This window comes from Oncorhynchus mykiss, chromosome 1 (assembly GCF_057628025.1).
Source record: "Oncorhynchus mykiss isolate SJ-2025 chromosome 1, ASM5762802v1, whole genome shotgun sequence".
Taxonomy (NCBI): Eukaryota; Metazoa; Chordata; class Actinopteri; order Salmoniformes; family Salmonidae; genus Oncorhynchus; species Oncorhynchus mykiss.
Window position 1 is genome coordinate 59,789,540 of NC_143022.1, and position 12,910 is coordinate 59,802,449.

Sequence of the window (12,910 nt, forward strand, 5' to 3'; positions counted from 1 at the left end):
GCCAGTCCCGTCATTACCACCTCACCCGCTCTTAAGATAACCTTCGGCCCAACTGGGGGACCAAGGAGGGGTAGGAGACACCGCATTGTGATGAACTGAGGGAATATTAGGGTAGCACTGTAATTCATTAATAAATGCTGTCTTCCAAGCTTTTCTGTTCCTACCTATTTCCATTTCTCTCTTCTACACCTCTCTCGCCACTGCCTCTTTCTTCCTCTTTTTTTTGTAATGCACACCATATATGCATTGAAGTACAGATTGAACTTGTATTTCTAATGTAATATTACAATTATCATAACTATAATGCATGTATTTATAACACCCCGATAACAAACTTCTTTCAATAAAGCAATTCACATTCTTTACTGGTTGAAATTAAGTATCTCATAGTATTTCTATCCTGAGTCCTCAGATTAATGGAGATGAAGGTAGTTAGATATGCATAGGAAGTGCAGTGTACTGTTTTTTTTCTGTATATATGAATTATAAATCAGCCTTTACTTTAATCATGTTTCTAGCCTGTTGCATAGTTACAATGCGTAATCATTGATGTCCCAGGAGCAGGAGTTATAAACACTGTTGAAGTGTATAATTGTAATACATACATGCTATAAGGGCACATGGCGAGACCTAGATGAAGACATGGGAGGCTGATGGTTCGAGTTTCTGATATTTATTGTAATCCAAGGGGCAGGCAAGAGAATGGTCATGGCAACAGATAATAACAAGGTCAGAGTCCAGGAGGTACAGAGTGGCAGGAAGGCTCGAGGTCAGGGCAGGCTGAATGGTCAGGCAGGCGGGTTCAGAGTCAAGGCAGGCAAGGGTCAAAACCGGGAGGATGAGCAAAAAGGAAGAAGGTGCACGGAATAACACACTGGTTAGTAATAATGCTTATAGATGAGTAGGCCTAAGCCGCCACTTTCCTTGGGGTTTTGCAAGTGGGCTTAACCCCAGACAAATGACAAGATTGCCAAGTCCAAATTCTTAACAAATTGTTTTGTTTTAGCTCCTATCCAATTCTACCAATTATATGCATGTCCTGGCTTCTAGGCCTGAATAACAGGCAGTTTAATTTTTACTCAGTCAGGCGGAAATTCAGGAAACTAGACCCTAACAAGTTAAGACCTCGGATATTAGGATCATCCCTTATTTGTATCGCAAGGGGTTCAAGGGCAACAGCGAAGAGCAACGGACTGAGTGGGCAGCCCTGCTGGAAAGATCTACTCATTATGCATTGGGGTCCCAAGGTTTTTATATGGCCTATCATATCAAGTGGTTCCAATAAAGTTAATTTACGGAAATTGCTATTTAGCAAGTTATCTGAATAGCTAAAATTAGCCAGCTAGCTAGTGTTATGACAGGAGAATGAATTTGTAATTCGTGTTGTTTGATGTTTTAGCAACTCCGAAGAAAACCAGCAAACCAGGCTGTCGTCTTATGAAACAATGGATGTAAAGAATCTAGCTAACAAAAGCATGTACTGCAAATTTAATGTACAATTGTGCAATATTGCCTTGCAATGCAGCTGAAGTAACATAGCTAGCTAACTACTTACTTGCTTATTGTGTAGTGGAGGATAAAAATAACTGTATGCCTATGGATGTGTAGCTAGCTACAGTATGTAGCTGATTTGTGTATGGACCCTAAAACGTTAGATTGGTATGAATATTAGTTCAGAACCTATGAACCTCAGCTATCATAGTTGTTGTATCAATTTTAAGTCTGAATGGCATTAATGAAGCATATGGCTAGAGTAGAATATAATAACTTCATTGTGCCAAGGATGCAAGGCATATACAGTGGGGAGAACAAGTATTTGATGCACTGACGATTTTGCAGGTTATAAGTCACAAAATAGTGTTCTTGTTAAAAACAGAAACCTTACTGACCAATGCTAGATGATGGAAAACCCAAAATCATGGACATTTGAAGCATTGCATTCATCAGGATGAGAGCCTGATTGAGGCCTTTGTCATGCATGTAATCTGACAATGTAAGGCCAAATACTAACTTGAGACTCACCCAAGTGCAACTCTGACTTTAGTCGTAAAACAGTTAATTAATATTGCTGGAAGATCTGCATGAATGTGCCCTTGGATCTCAATTTAGGATTTCCAACAAAATCTACTGAAGCATGTTGGGGAATAATCAGAATTGGTTGGTAACATAGGTAAGATGTTTTATATTCATCATATGTTTGTAAGTTACTTCTCATCAGAATGTTATTTTTGTATAATACTGTGGTGGGGTTACAGTATCTGTTCTATGTCAAGACTAAGTTGCTTGGGCCGGAGAGAGGGGAGAGGTCAAGCGTGTATCTCTTGGCTCCACAATGTCTGTGTGCCAGTCAGTGTGTCTCTGTGATCTTGTCAAGATAGGATGGATTTGATATATGCCTGTTGATATGGAGGATTGGTTTATGGTTCTGAGTTTGAGAAAATAACATAGTTTAGGAGACAAAGCTGAACGATGAATTATGCCGATGCTGTCTTATCCTGTGTGTGTCTTTGCTATAAAGGATCTCAGTTGAAATGTGGAAGGGACTCTCAGAGAATTCATTGATAGACACTGAATTGATCTGAGAGTCACAGGGTTGTGATAGAGCTCATATAATTAAAAATGGACTTTGTGATAACTAACTCTGACTTGTGTGTGGTTTGCTCTCATGATTTGGTAAATAGAGGAAATTTCCACGACAAGCACCATCTCCGCTTTCAATTCCACCTACCTAGCAATCAATATATCAACCAATCAAAACAACCCAAAATGGGGCGATGTGAGTTGCTGGAGAGGACCAGGTGGGGCTTGGACGAGATCTCCATGTACTCCACATCAGTGTCGGGTTACCACGGGTGCAGGGACTGGTGCGAGTAGAACCCATTGCCGTTCCACTTGTACACTGTCGTAGAACCGGCCTTGGAACTGTCTGCAATCATGAAGAAGGACTCACCGTCGATGCGGAACGTCATTGGGCTTGCGAATCTTCAGGATGTTGATGTCCTGGATCTTGATGAACTTGTTGGCAAAGACGCCACGCTTGTAGATGTGCGAACCGCCAAAGAGTTGGGCAACGATGATGAAGAGCTGGTTGTCAATGATCAGCGGCTTGCAGATCACTGTGGATGTGCCTAGAGGGAGGGATTGGGGGGTGAAGGAGAGAATGAGAGACAAAGTAGGGGGGAGACAGAGACAGAAATATGGAGGGAGAGAGAGTGTTTGGAGCAAGACAGAGAAGAGAGGCAGAAGGGAGTGAGAGAGAGAAAGCAAAAGATAGGGAGCGAGGGAGATACTACAAATGTGTGACTGATGTTTTATGTATGCATGGCTTCATCGTGTAAAAAATTTGAGAAAACAGTCTTCTCCAAATACTGTTATAAAACAAACTGGTTTTGATGCATCAGAAGAACCGATTTCTTTCAGCATCAAAATAATATATTTCTTTCACATTGACAAAGTCCTGTACTTACTGTCAATGTGATCATAATTTTGGTAGTTCCTCTCCACTTGATCCCATTCCAGGAAGCTGCACTTCCTAACAAAGGGCTGGGCAAACACCACATACTCGTCATTCCCAAATGCAAACGCCTCCACGGATATGGACTCCGACTTCTCTGACTGGTAGGATGCAAACTCTACAGGAAAAACAAAGGAAAGGATGCCACATAAGACACCATTGACTGAAAAAAATAAACATTTTGTAGTATTTGACACCTGGCTAGATCAGCTTCAGTTTAGCAGTTAGTTTAACAAACACAACCAAAGTTTGGATTGCAGTCTCTGTTTGTCTGTAGACTGTTTTGAAAGTAAGGAAAGAAATATCTGAAAACATATTTTTGCTGAACTATTCCTTTAATATTATCATGTTGATGATTTAAAGTGGTGGTTGACCTGTGGTGATGCGGTCGAAGGACGCAGTGACAAGGTCATTGATGTTCTTGTCTTGGTGGGAAACAGGGCCTTTACAGTAGATCTGGTTCACGGTGGCATTGGTGTGGAGCATCCACTGAACCAGCCACTTCAGTTTATAGTCACACATGAACTGGTTGCCCCGCAAGTCACTGAGGACAGGGAGAGAGTAACACACATTTTAGCATTAGCTGGGCCCGGCTCTACGAGGGGACAAAAGGGGGCTTAGTTCAAACTTGGGGCTATGGAAAACCACTGGGCGGTTAGTTAGGTATGACTCCTTTTGGGTTTAGATAAAAAGCAGGAAAAAAATGCTTCTCATCTCTCTACTCTGTGGTATGCTAAGTGAAATAGCATGATATGCCTCCGCCTGTTAATATTTGATTTTGATTCATAAGAGCGGGGTCAAGTTTTACCGTTCAAGCTGCTTCACTCAACTCCGCCTCATATCCAAAACCACCTAGTTTAGTTAGCTTCTTAGGTAGCTGGAAAAAGTGTTTGTTATCAGCCTTAGCCTATTTAGCTAGCTCAAACCAGCTTATCTGCCACAATGGATATCAGAAATTGGCTTTGCCAAAGTAACCAAACAAAGGGTTATTGTAACAGACAAAATGCTAGCTGTATAATTTAGCTAACTAGTGAAAATGGCATTGTCAGCACTGTTTTTTCAAGCTAGTTAATCTTGACCAATTGGACAGGGAGAGATCTAGGTTCACTTCATAAAATATAGTTATTGACTTCCTGACCATCTACATAAACCAGGATTATCCATGATGTCAATCATTTTTTCGATGCATCTCCCATTTGACATGTGTCTTCTGTTGCGGTTCACAGCAGCACTGGCAGATGTGTTGACACGACAACTGAGTCAGCGTTCCCAATGGACATATATTGCATTCGGAAAGTATTCAGACCACTTTTTCCAAATTTTGATATGTAACAGATTTATTCTAAAGTGGATCAAATAAAATAACATCCTCAAATCTACACACAATAACCCATAATGACAAAGTGAAAACAGGTTTTTTGAAATGTTGTAAATTAATTACAATAAAAACAGAAATACCTTATTTACATAGATATTCAGACCCTTTGCTATGAGACTCGAAATTGAGCTCAGGTGCATCCTGTGTCCATTGATCATCCTTGAGATGTTTCAACAACTTGATTGGGGTCCATCGGTGGTAAACTTAATATATTGGACATTATTTGGACAGGCACACACCAGTCTATATAACGTACCACATTTGACAGTGCATGTCACAGCAAAAACCAAGCCACGAGGTCAAAGGAATTCTTCATAGAGCTCCGAGACAGGATTTAGTTGAGGCACAGATCTGGGGAAGGGTAACAAAAAAATGTCTGCAGCATTGAAGGTCCCCAAGAACACATTGGCCTCCATCATTCCTAAATGGAAGAAGTTTGGGACAACCAAGACTCTTCCTACAGCTTGCCGCTCCGGCTAAACTGAGCAATTGGTGGAGGAGGGCCTTGGTCAGAGAGATGGTTACTCTGACAGATCTCTAGAGTTCCTCTGTGGAGATGGGATAACATTCCAGAAGGACAACCATCTCTGCAGCACTACACCAATCAGGCCTTTATGGTAGAGTGGCCAAACGGAAGCCACTCCTCACTAAAAGGCACTTGACAGCCACTTGGAGTTTGCCAAAAGCCACCGAAAGACTCTCAGACCATGAGAAACACGATTTTCTGGTCTAATGAAACCAAGATTGAACTCTTTGGCCTGAATGTCAAGCGTCATGTCTGGAGGAAACCTGGCACCATCCATCTGGTGAAGCATGGTGGTGGCAGCATCATGCTGTGGGGATAATTTTCAGTGGCATGGACTGGGAGACCTGTCAGGATCGAGGGAAAGATGAACTGAGCAAAGTGTAGTGGAATTTTACTGTGTCTCTTCCTCCCATTTCAGTGTCTCACACTTATTCTGCATTTGACCTGATACATACTTAGAAATGTGCCTGTTGTAGACAGACAGGGTGTCTGGGGTTTGCTCTCACAAGGTCGGCTCAACGCCCAGAGTGGTTGCCAGGTGTTTTCCTCCTCTGCCGCCAGTCTCTGGGAGCAAATGCTTTGCTGAGAAAGGATGCACTTGGCTATCTTTGTCTAACCCGTAGCGATAGTATAAATATGTTGAAGGGGAAATACCTCGTCAGAGCTTCTGACTAAACTCCACATGAAGTGCTGTTTGTCTGTAATCTGTCTGCTGGCGTGAATAAATATAAACTAATTTAAGCTTGACTTTGGGGTACAGAGAGATCCTCGATGAAAATCCGCACTCAGGACCTCTGGGGTGGTTCACCTCCAACCGAACAATGACCCTAAGCATACATCCAAGACAACGCAGTTCAGAACAAATTCTTATTTACAATGACAGCATACCGGGGAACAGTGGGTTAACTGCCTTGTTCAGGGGCAGAACAGATTTGTACCTTTAGGAACCCTTATCTAAGAGTTTAGAAATGACTCAATTCGATCTGATTTACTGGCCCAACTCTCTAACCACTAGGCTACCTGCCACCCGAAGTAAGGCAATAGTTTGATGAAAAAGCTTTTAAAAAAAGGTTAAAATCCAGGCATTTCACATGATTGTACAAAACATGTCATATCAATCCTCAATCACATCAATCTGGCCTCCTGTATATGTGTTTTTAACAAAGAGGAAGAAGCCAGTACCTTTCAAACTTTAGCGATGCACAAGCAACAGTCCTTTTCATTCTGTGGTCATCCTACTTTGATCTGAATGGTTTTCTACAAATCTAGCTAGATGTACTCAGACTTTTCTGAAGTTAGTTAGCTTCAGTTAGCTTCACATTACTGCTCAGGCTTCATCCATGTTATGAAGGTGGAGATTGGTCCTGCAGCTGCCGCTAACATGAGCAGAACTTGAACCAGGCTTGTAACTGTGTGTGCATGTCACACGTGGACAACCAAGCTAGTTGAAAGCAAAACTCTTTATTGAGACAATGCTGAACCATCAATTCATGGGCGAGTAGGTGCCACATTACAATTTTTGCCCAAATCAAAATGAAAGATTCAGCAGGCTAAGGTAGGAAATAAACTACTAGAAGTGTCATCTATCTTTTATTTTATTGTATCTTGTATCGTTAATGCCGTCTTTGGTGTGCTTATCAATGCACAAGCAACTTTTTTTCCAAAATAAGTGTATTATGCAATACAAAAGTTTTACTGGGCATTAAGTTGCATTCTGTCATTACTAAATGTGTAATGTGATAGGTATTGTAATATTAATAATTTTTTACACAAAAAACATTTGATTTAATAAAATGTTGAATCAGTCATCTTCCTCAAATGAAGGGGATGATGACATTTTTTTAGAGGGGGTGGGAATCTGATATCTTTGGTCATCAACTCACAGCTCAGACACTTCATTCAGGATAAGTGGATTAAGCCCTGAATTAGCCTGCCCTGGAGCAGGATAGGTCTGAAGGATTTATTGCCATAGACATTTACCTGGCTAAAAGGTGAGCCACATTTGTGTCACCTGCTATCCCGAGTTGAAGAGTTGACCAAAGTTAGCAAGCTAACTCCTCTATCCCGATTCATTGTACACCCCCCTGGTTTCATTGAAATATCATCCAATTTGATGAAAAACATGATTTGGACTGTTCAGGACCTTTAAGGTGAAAGGGTAAGGTTACCTGGTCCTAGTTCAGTGGCCAAGGGTAAAGTCTAGCTTAAGCTATTTTACAATAATAATAATAGGTTGAGGTTCTTACACTTTAGTCAAGGTCTCCATGCCCCTGAAGACATCTTTGGGCAGTGTCTCCAGATTGTTGTAGGCCAGACTCCTGTTGATCAGAAAGAGAAAATATATTGTTATATTATTTGTCATTCGGGAATGATGCAATTAATATTGCAATTCAAAAATCACATTGCATATTACATTGAGGTACAATGAGGAGAATGTAGAGTTTGACATTGGGAACCTAAGTCATTTCTAAACTCTTAGATAAAAGGGTTCCTAAAGGGTTCTTTGCTGAGGGATAGGGTTCTACCAAGAACCATTTTCATCTGAAGAACTCTTTTTGGAAGAAAGGGTTATTTGATAATTCTTTGGAAGGCTTTCTTTTAAATAGTGCACGAGCATTAGTGTTTACCTCAGTGTTTAAACTTTAATATCAGGAGTTTCTGCCAAATGTAAAAAGATGGGTGTTAGCATGTTTTCAAATTAAGATGTACATGCACTACCGTTCAAAAGTTGTGTCACTTAGAAATGTCCTTGTTTTTGAAAGAAAAACATATTTTTTGTCCATTAAAATAACATAAAATTGATCAGAAATACAGTGTAGACATTGTTAATGTTGTAAATTACTATTGTAGCTGAAAACGGCTAATTGTACGCCTATGTTTTTAATGAAATATCTACAGAGGCCCATTATCAGCAACCATCACGCCTGTGTTCAAATGGCACATTGTGTTAGCCCAATCTAAGTTTGTTATAAAAGGCTCATTAGAAAATCCCTTTGCAATTATGTTAGCACAGCTGAAAACTGTTGTCCTGATTTAAAGAAACACCAGGCTCAACGTCAACAGTGAAGAGGCGACTCCGGGATGCTGGCAGAGTTCCTCTACACATGTCTGTTTTTTTGCTCATCTTAATCTTTTATTTTTATTGGCCAGTCTGAGATATGTATTTTTCTTTGCAACTCTGCCTAGAAGGCCAGCATCCCGGAGTCTCCTCTTCACTGTTGATGTTGAGACTGGTGTTTTGTGGGTACTATTTAATGAAGATGCCAGTTGAGGGCTTGTGAGGGGTCTGTCTCAAACTAGTGTACTTTTCCCCTTGCTCAGTTGTGCACAAGGGCCACCCACTCCTCTTTCTATTCTGGTTGGAGCCAGTTTGTGCTGTTCTGTGAAGGGAGTAGTACACAGCACTGTACGAGATCTTCAGTTTCTTGGCAATTTCTCTCATTGGAATAGCCTTCATTTCTCAGAACAAGAATAGACTGAGGAGTTTCAGAAGTTATTTGAATCTAGCCACTTTGAGCCTGTAAATCGAACCCATAAATGCTGATGCTCCAGATACTCAACCAGACTAAAGAAGACCCAAAACTTTTGAACGGAAGTGTATATGGGAATATTTGTACATGTATCTGGTAATCCCTTAGTAATTTTACATAAACACTCCTGACATAGCTAATATCTTTGCCATGACTGTTTCTTAAAAATTTGTATTTTCTGTGACTTTATTGAGCAGAGTGGGAGAACAAATTGGCCAGTGTTATTTCTAGTGTTTATTTTTCAGTTGAACATTTATAGTGTTTATAGTTCAATTAAAGAAATTCTGTGTAACAATTAAGTACCTTACTGTGATTGTTTTAAATCAAAATGGTCAAAAATAAACAAAAATAGCTTCTCAGCAAGAGCAATTTCTTATGCAAGAATTTTGCTAGGCTGTCTGGGAGTGGTCTGAGTGGGAGGGGAAAACTCCTTCAGAAGGGAAACCCGAATCCCATCTCAGCCTGACACATCAACTGAGATGGCAACAATAAGAGGCTCATAAAAATCTTGCAGATGTTTATCATTTAGTGCAGCATCAACATTGATAGTAGTTTTCACTGCGTGTTGTACATTTTATGAGAACGCTGAAATGATGCATATTATCAGTGATTTCCCAGTTATATTTGTTAGAGTGACTTGCGCCGGCAGTCACACCTTAACATGCATGAACCCAAGGCTTTTACGGTTGCAGAAGTCAACAAATGGACACACAGGGCCTGGACACACAGGGCCTGGGTTAACCAAAGGAACAGAGGAGGAGTAGGATGAGGGTATGGCTAAAGGCTATAAGAACTGGTCGTCTAGTGAGTTGGGAACAGAGAATAAAAGGAACAGATTTCTGGGCGTGGTAGGATAGATTCAGGGCATAGTGTATAGACAAGGGTAAGGTAGGGTGCGAGTACATTGGGGGCAAACCTAGGCATTGAGTGACGATGAGAGAGGTGGCATCTCTGGAGGTGCCAGTTAAGGTGGGTGCAGTCACCGCATGTGTGGGGTGTGGGACAAAGCAGCTATCTGAGGCATGTTGAGCAGGACTAGGGGCTCCGCAGTAAAATAAAACAATGAGAGCTGCCCTAAACAACAGTGTACAATGCATATTGACATTAGAGAAAGACATAAGCAATCACAGTTGATTGGGAGAGCTTTGATTGGGAGAGCAAAGACAACAACGGGTGAGACAACAATGGGTAAACAGCTAGGACAACAACAATGGGTCAATGGCGATGAATGGGCAGAGAAGGTCAGTTAACTACACACAGGGCCTGAGTTTGAGGCTGGGGCAGACAGATGAACAAAATGAAGTACTGTGTTAATGGACAGTCCAGCAGGCAAAGGCTTTGTGGTCGAGTGATCATAGGGTCCAATGATCAGGAATAGATGAAACAGGGAACCATTCGGTGGTCAATTACTACGTTGCGCAAGCGGGAGACACAGCGTTCAGGGAGCTAGCAGGCCGGGGCTAGCCGATGGATCATCACCAAACATCCACGACGCAGAGGCTGGTTGAGGGCACATCGGCCGAGTTGTCTGTGTCCAGTGTCTGTGTGTTTATATGTTAAGGGGATGTTACTTTTCCAGATAATGTTACCTCTCTCAAGAAATAGTTTTTTTTAAATAATAGTTTTTTGTTTACGTGTATGACCCATCAGTTTCATTGTTTATTGATATGCTGTAAATGGTAATGTTATGGTTGTAATTGTAACCTGGCGGCAGTGGTTAAGAGCGTTGGGCCAGTAACCGAAAGGTTGCCATGTTGAATATCTGAGCCCAATATTTTGATGTGCCTTTCAGCATTTAATGTGCCTTTCAGCAAGGCACTTAACCCCACATCACTCTGGATAAGACTAAATTATACAATTAAGTAGAAAAGATTTGACATATTTATATTTTTGCAATTCTGAGTACTTGATGGTGAAACATTTAAAACCTTTTAAGGATGCTGCGAATTTTCGCAGCTTTTTGTTAAAAATCACACAACATTTCAAAGTCCTGCTACTCAGGCCAGGAATATAGTATATGCATATGATGTTTGTATAGAAAACACTCTGAAGTCTCTAAAACTGGTAAAATCGTGTCTGTGGCTATAACAGAGCGTGTTTAGAAGTAAAAATCCCAGGGAAAACTGTTCACCAAAAACACACAAAAAAAATTCATCCGCCAGTCTTTGAATTGTCTAAGGCGAAAGAAAATAGATCCGGTTCCGTTTACAACGCCTACAGCTTCCACACGATGTCGCCAATACTGGAATTTCTTAGCACATTTATCCTTGGTGGGATGACGTATAGGCACTTCCTGTCTTGAGGTGCACCCAGAAAATTGTGAAAGTAAAAAAAATGGACGATGATTTCAAGACTTGCTGCTATCGAATACAGATCGCCCCGTGATCAATTTGATCGATTATTAACGTTTATTAATACCTAAAGTTGGTTTAGAAAAGTCGTTTGAAGTGATTTGTAAAAGTTTATAGGCAACTTTTGTCATTTTAAAAAGTGACGTTGCGTCTTGTAAAGGGGCTTTTTCCAGGATCAGACTGGCCTTCAACAAATGACATTTTGGGTATACAATGACGGATTTAATCGGGAAAAATACCCAATTGTGATGTTTATGGGACATATAGGAGTGCCAACAAAGAAGCTCGTCCAATGTAATAAATGTTTTATATTTTATTTCTGCGTTTTGGGTAGCGCCGGCTACCGCAAAATCTGTTGTTTACGTGGCGTTCTGGTATTTTGGGGGGTGCATGCTATCAGATAATAGCTTCTCATGCTTTCGCCGAAAAGCATTTTACAAATCTGACTAGGTGGCTAGATTCTCAACGAGTGTAGCTTTAATTCAGTACCTTGCATGTGTGTTTTAATGAAAGTTTGAGATTTATCGAGTACTATAGTACTCTATAGTAGTGGCGCAGAGGTGGCGCTCTGAAATTTCCGCTGAGGTGTTCCTGTGCAGGAACCACGTCGGTAAGATTAATGGTCTGATCAACACATTGTTTGAAAAACGCAGGTACTGCAATTGCTAAATATTTCCAATAGATGGAAGTATAAAACCACAAATACAATTTCAGAAGATTTGTTTTCTCTTGGGAAACACCACTCCCCCTCTGCCTCACTACCACAGGAAAACTTCCGCACCAACCTTTTTCTGTCCATTTCCACACTGCAGTCCTATTTGTACTTGGCCAATGTCTACGGTTCTTGTACCGTGACACAGGGGGTTCCACATTTTTTGTTTCTGCCCTAGCCCTGGGTTTTGTCCTGAAAGCACATTCAGCTTTTGTCAAAATTGACTTTTCATAGCAGGTTTAGGATAATTTATGTAGCAGATTAGGATAATAATGTCATGTATTGTCATGTTGTGTCTTGTTTCTGTCCTTTCCCTTCACCCTGTCTCCCTCTGCTGGTCGTTATTAGGTTACCTTTTCTCCCCCTCTTTCCCCCAGCTGTTCCTTGTCTCCTCCTAACTACCTCGTCACCTCTTTTCCCACCTGTTCCCTTTTTCCCTCTGATTAGGTCTCTATATCTCTCTCTGTTCCTGCTCCTGTCCTTGTCGGATTCTTGTTTGTGTTATTCATGCCTGAACCAGACTATCGTCATGTTTGCTGCAACCTTGTCCTGTCCTGTCGGAATCTGCCGGTCCATCTGAGCCTACGTTTGTTTTGTTATTAAAGAAGCTCTGTTTACGTTAATTCGCTTTTGGGTCCTCATTCACGCACCGTAACAAATAAATGTAGAAGGCTAGGAGAACTAGGTTAAGGTTGGGAAAAGGTTAGCTAAAATGCACCAAAAATATTTTGACGTCATTTTGACAAAAGCTGTATACCATCTAGACATGACCCTTGCACCTACACAGTTGAGTCAGCCAATCCACGACTGGGAGACACTGCCGGGCAAATGCAATCATCAAATTAATGATGGTGAATTATTTTTTGGTCGAGGCTGCGGACGTGACTTTTCTGGACCTT

At 41.1% G+C, this 12,910-nt stretch overlaps 1 pseudogene; it reads right to left on the reverse strand.

Moving 5' to 3' along the window:
• Positions 1-2,698: 2,698 nt before the first annotated feature.
• On the reverse strand, positions 2,699-9,972 carry LOC149985589 (leucine-rich glioma-inactivated protein 1-like; annotated as a pseudogene).
• Positions 9,973-12,910: the final 2,938 nt, after the last annotated feature.